At 45.0% G+C, this 6000-nt stretch overlaps 1 long non-coding RNA gene across 1 annotated transcript in view; it reads left to right on the top strand.

The window, feature by feature from the left end:
* The first annotated feature begins 5144 nt into the window (after positions 1-5144).
* LOC128797247 (uncharacterized) overlaps positions 5145-6000 on the top strand; it is a 29860-nt gene continuing 29004 nt past the window's right edge. Inside the window, exon 1 of the long non-coding RNA XR_008434069.1 lies at positions 5145-5249. This is a non-coding gene — a long non-coding RNA (uncharacterized LOC128797247). The remainder of the gene's footprint in view (positions 5250-6000) is intronic.

The raw sequence follows: 6000 nt of genomic DNA, 5'->3' as shown, positions 1-6000 counted from the left end.
GAGCATTTTGCTGTTGAGCTAGAGGGGTTTATTCACATGGCACTATTTTAAGGTCGCTCATCCATTATACAAGGAAAACATAAATATTTTATTCATATTAAGTAATTTTTAGAGCCTGGTTGAGGTTCTGTTATCCCAGGATCTGTTAAGGTAACTGGATGGAATTGCTTGTCCCCCTGCTGCCACATAATAAATACCTGAGCATCCTTTCCCAAGCATTTCCTGCACTCAGAGAGCAGCTGCCTTTGCTGTCAGTCACCCTACTGGCACTCATTTACCAAAAATCCAGCGCAGATGTCAGCACACAGAGCGAATTTCTGCTGAGCTCCAGCAGCCAGCCCTGCTCTCCTGTGCTGACACCGAGCCCTGCGCTAGAGCACGCACCTGGCTGCAGTTATTGCCCTGGGGGTACTGAGAGCACGTGGCTTCAGACACTGCACAAAATAAAGGGAAGGCTCCAGCAGTTTGACTGATCTGAATTTTTTAAAAAGCCGATAGGGAAACTCTTTTTTTTTTTTTTTTAAGTAATATGATAAGCCTTTTCTTTGAAAAGTTCTAGGTTAGTCTGGGGAGATGATGGCTAGTTAGGATATAAAGAATAAAATTTAAAAAAAAAATTCTCCTGTTATTTTCCCAATTAATTCAACACATGGATCTTGACATCTGTTATCAGTTAACCTAAAGGATCTTACTGTATATTAAAATTATAAACATAAAGAAGTTGGCTAATATATCTACCCTCTCCAAGGTAAGACATACAGGTCACTCCTGGCAGAAATTCTTGTGGTGCTGTAGTGCTAAACCCTTTGGAGAGTGCCATGTGGCCTCCCAGGACAACAATTTCAGGGCATTATCCCCACTGCCATGGTGGTCACCAGAGAAAGACACTGAAGTTCTTTGCAGCAGTTTGCTTCCATTTTATCTTTCTCTCTGCCAATGATTTCAGTACATGCTGTGTAATTTTTTTTTTTTAATTGATGTTTGCTGGAAGTATGATAAATTGAGGTAAGAGATGAAGCAGTGTTTTCACCTCTGTTTTTTTTAATGTTTGGAGAAATCAATCAAGCTCTGAGTTTATAGCTCCACTATGAGCAGGACTATCACACTGGTAAATCAGCACAGCTTCATTAATTGTATTAAACAATTCCAGCTGGTACAGCAGAAATGAGGAATATTTCTGTGCCATTCAACTGTAAAAGCAGATTACAATTCACATTTCTGCCTAGCTCTGCCCTGCCTGGTTTCTTGGCCTGTTGTTCCTTCCATCCCAGTGGAAGCCCAGGAAGGTGTGGTGGAAGAAGAGGAGCACACAGTGGAATGTGTGCAGGGAAGGCTGAAGGGAGCTCAGACAGAGCACAGCTAATTCAGTGCTGGGGGACACTGCTGCAGGCCTTGGGCAGCTCCCTGCAGCCAGCAGAACAATAGAGGGACTCAAAACCAGTTTTGCACTTGTGTTGCTTCCTGCCAAGTGAAGGAAACCTCTTTGGTCAATAAATACGTCCTAATTTTGCAAGGTTTATTCAGCTCACTTGAATTATTCTGTCTTTGAAACACAGGAGTTCTTCACTGCAGAATTATTAGGGAAGGACCAGCTCCTTCACCTTCACACACACAAAATTAATTGAAATAGAGCTTTTAGGAAAAGCAAAAGTTTTAACAGCAGCCATCATGAGCCACTAATCTAAATCAAACCAGCATGCTGCTGTCAATCTGATAATGGAGGAAGCCTTATGGGATATTGCAGTGATTATTTTTTTTTGTCAGGTAAATGCTTCAGGTAGCAAAACAACAACAGTTAAGTGTTGAATACTTTTCATTTGATTTAACATGAAAAGATCACTTCAACCAAAAAGCTGCAGCAAGCAGATGACTCCCCCTTCATGATGGCAAAGTAACAAAAGCCTGGGAAGGAGGCTGGGCTGCCAGGCAAAAGGGCACACTGGGGCTGATTTAACTGACAGCTAATAAATTCCATATAGTTTTGCATCTGTACCTCCTGGACAAATTTCAGTATAATCTACATCCATCATGTGAACTTACAAAAAGAAAAAAGCTTGTGCTCCACAGCCTTTAACTGCATTACTTTCAAACCTACATCTATGCATGGATGCTGAGAATAACAATCTCAGTGCAATTCCATGTGGATATAAAAGTGAACTGAAGGACTGGATTTGTGTAAGCAGTATATGAACAATTAGTCCTTCCCTCTTTTAATGTTATTTTCTTTTTTTTTTTTTTAATACAGACAATGAACATCACCACAAATACCTTTATTACTCCATATGCATACTCTAATATGCAATATTTTTTTCACTTGAAGAACCTGCACATTCATTCAGGCTAAGACATGCAAAAAACCTCTTATGGGCTAGAAGAAAAAAAACAGAGACATGCAAGAAAGAATAGTAATAAAAACCACATTGCTACATTTTCTAGCTCATTAGAAGAAAAAACAAATTCCAAATGCAAAACTGTATTTTACACAGGCTCAACTTCAGTCTTACAGAAAATCATAGATTAACAACACAAAGGAAAGATGGATTTGATTTTTTTATATTGTTACCTCATCAATTCCTAAATTAAGCCTTGATAGAGTCCCTTTAATAAACCTGATCATTTGAACTAATCTTTTAAAAGCAAGGAATGAAAAAAACAATGTTCTCCTATGAAATTTATATTCACAGAAAAAGTAATATATCAGGCTTCAAATTTCATTTCGTGTCTATCCTCTGGGACAAAAGTAATTGTGAAAATATTTACTCATATGAATATTCCTGCTGAATTTAATGCCTAAAATTTACTCAGATGTTTTCAACATGATGGTTTTCATTGGGATGTAAATGTATGCAAGTAAACCAAGATGCACTTTGTTCCTGTCTCAAGCAGCAGCCCTTTGCATGGAAATAGGCTGGAGCATTAACCAGAAAATGAAAGGGATGAGGGGAGGTGTGCAGCAGCTCCTGATGAGCCCAGGAGATTTTGTAAAGCCAATGAAATGAAATACCTCCAGACAAATTGACTAAAATCTTAACTGCGTATTCAATTATGGATAACTGAGAGTGTGCAGCAAACACTCAGGAGTTTCAGTGCATTTGCAGTTATTACCTTTAATTATGTCTCAGAAGTCTATTCCAGCACAATGAATTTCTGGAGAAAAAAATATTCCAAATCTCTCCCCCAGTACAAAAGCAGTTTGATCAACAGTTGATGTGCTGTGGAGGATTTGCTCCTTTTTGGATGTGTGTGCTTGGAATTTATGGAAGAAAAAATATTAGCAAAACAGTTCATTTTAATAGTAAAATAGTTCAGTTTACAGGTGTGAAAAAAGTCTGTTACTCTCCAGGAAGTTAAATTCTTATCTTTTTCTTTATGGTGCAAGATCTGCCTCAGTCAACAGTTACACTTCTAAGCAGTACCATGCTGAAAGAAAACCGATTTCCCATATGTTTTTGTAACAGAGATCAGATAAACCTAATTCCTTCTGTCAGAAGAATACATCATGGATTTCCAGGGATCAGCACCACTGTGGCTGAGGAGAGGAGGTAATCAGTCTTTCAGAAAATGAGGCAGTGACACAGTGAGGCGTAATGGTTTTAAACTGAAAGAGGGTAGATTTAGATTAGATATTAGGAAGAAATCCTCCCCTGGGAGGGTGGGCAGGCCCTGGCACAGGTGCCCAGAGCAGTTGGGGCTGCCCCTGGATCCCTGGCAGTGCCCCAGGCCAGGCTGGACAGGGCTGGGAGCAGCTGGGACAGTGGCAGGTGTCCCTGCCAGGGCAGGGGTGGCACTGGATGGGCTTTGAGGTCCCTTCCAACCCAAACCATTCCATACATCTGTGACAAATGTCATGGTTTCTCTTCCCAGTCAAGGCTCTTCCACCTTTGTTTAAAGGTAACTGCACTGCTGGTTAGAAATCAGTCAGCTATGTATGTGATATTTGAAGTGAATGCCAACTTCAGCAAAACCACGAAATGAAAAGGAGAAAGGCAGACAAAAAATCCAGGGATGGGACAGAGTATTCTGTTAATAAGCAAACTAACAGAAGAAAAGGAGGAAACAAATGCTTGTAGACAGCTCTCTCCCCTTCCTTCAACCTTTGCAGGGTTTCTTTGAGAGGCCAGCAGTGCCACAGATGTGCCACAGATGTGCCATTCCTGATGTCTGTGTACAAAGCAGCAGTGCTGGTGTGCACTCGTGCCTTTCAGCCTCAGTCACCTCCGCACAAGGCATCAGCTCCCCTTGTGTCGTCAGTTTTCTTGTGATAAAGTTGGGTCCTCCTTACAGTCTTCCTCATAAATTTACAATAAATTACAGTTTGTATTACACCACAGATAAATCTACCACTGTATATAACAAGAAAACAAAAGGTCTAGGCTAATATGAGTGAAATTCTTATGTGGTGTGGCCTGTGTTATTTCATGGTCTGTTAAGCAGGTAAGTGAAATATACATTTAGGTTGTGCTATGGCTATTCTTTAGCACACAACTCCAACAGCAAATAGAAGTAGCTCTACAAAATCAGATAATCTGAGAAATCTGATATTCAGTAAAATGCTGGTTTTGAGGGATATGCCTCAAACAAAACCCACTGTCAGTTCAAACCCCAATGCAAGCACACCCATACATATGCAGAAGGAGTATAGGCATTTTCTCAGCATTCTTGAGAGCAGCTGCTGGTGTAGTTTTGTAGTGTAATTTAGTTGAGAGCAGCTGCTGGTGTACAGCCTGGTGTAGTTTTCCTTCTCTACAAAGCCTGCTCACTGTTCTGAACTCTGCTCCTTGCCCAGCCCCACAGGTCACTCACCTTGGCAGTGCCAGCACCTTCTGCCAGGCAGAAAACACCAAAGTTAGGAAATGTTTTCCTTATGTCAATGTTAAAGTTGGGTAATTCAATATCCAGAACATATCTAATAAAATATTAAATAGTTTCTTATTCCTTCTTTTCTTGAACAACTCTGCTATCATCAATATTCAATTTTCCTCAGCTTCTAGGATACGGAAATGCCAATGCCAAGCTGGGCAGGTACTCACAGGTAGCCCCAGGGGTACCCCCATCCCTGCTCCAGGACCTCCTCCCACACGGGTGTGAGGGGCAGCCCCACCTGCAGCCCTCCTGCCAAGGGAGTGGGAAGTTCACAGCTCCCAGCCCAAGGTCCCTGTGGAGATCCCAGCTCACCTCACGCCTCTGCCCAAGTCCGCAACCAGCCCGCCATGTCACTGCCTCCCTCACGGATCCGCGCCTCAGTCCAGGTGCGCCAGGGGAGCGGGGCCCGTGCCAGGGAGCTCATCTCACAGCTGGCACTGAGTCCTCAGGCTGCCCGAGCCCTGGCACTGAGTGAGTCCCTCAGCCCTGCCCCGAGCCCTGGCACTGAGTGAGTCCCTCAGCCCTGCCCCGAGCCCTGGCACTGAGTCCCTCAGCCCTGCCCCGAGCCCTGGCACTGAGTCCCTCAGGCTGCCCGAGCCCTGGCACGGAGTGAGTCCCTCAGCCCTGCCCCAAGCCCTGGCACTGAGTGAGTCCCTCAGCCCTGCCTGAGCCCTGGCACTGAGTCCCTCAGCCTGCCTGAGCCCTGGCACTGAGTGAGTCCCTCAGCCCTGCCTGAGCCCTGGCACTGAGTGAGTCCCTCAGCCCTGCCTGATCCCTGGCACTGAGTGAGTCCCTCAGCCCTGCCCCGAGCCCTGGCACTGAGTGAGTCCCTCAGCCCTGCCCCAAGCCCTGGCACTGAGTCCCTCAGCCCTGCCTGAGCCCTGGCACTGAGTGAGTCCCTCAGCCCTGCCCGAGCCCTGGCACTGAGTGAGTCCCTCAGCCCTGCCCCGAGCCCTGGCACTGAGTGAGTCCCTCAGCCTGCCTGAGCCCTGGCACTGAGTCCCTCAGCCCTGCCTGAGCCCTGGCACTGAGTGAGTCCCTCAGCCCTGCCCGAGCCCTGGCACTGAGTGAGTCCCTCAGCCCTGCCTGAGCCCTGGCACTGAGTGAGTCCCTCAGCCCTGCCCGAGCCCTGGCACT

This window comes from Vidua chalybeata, chromosome 18, assembly GCF_026979565.1.
Source record: "Vidua chalybeata isolate OUT-0048 chromosome 18, bVidCha1 merged haplotype, whole genome shotgun sequence".
Lineage (NCBI taxonomy): Eukaryota > Metazoa > Chordata > Aves > Passeriformes > Viduidae > Vidua > Vidua chalybeata.
This window is presented reverse-complemented; position numbering and strand designations above follow the sequence as displayed.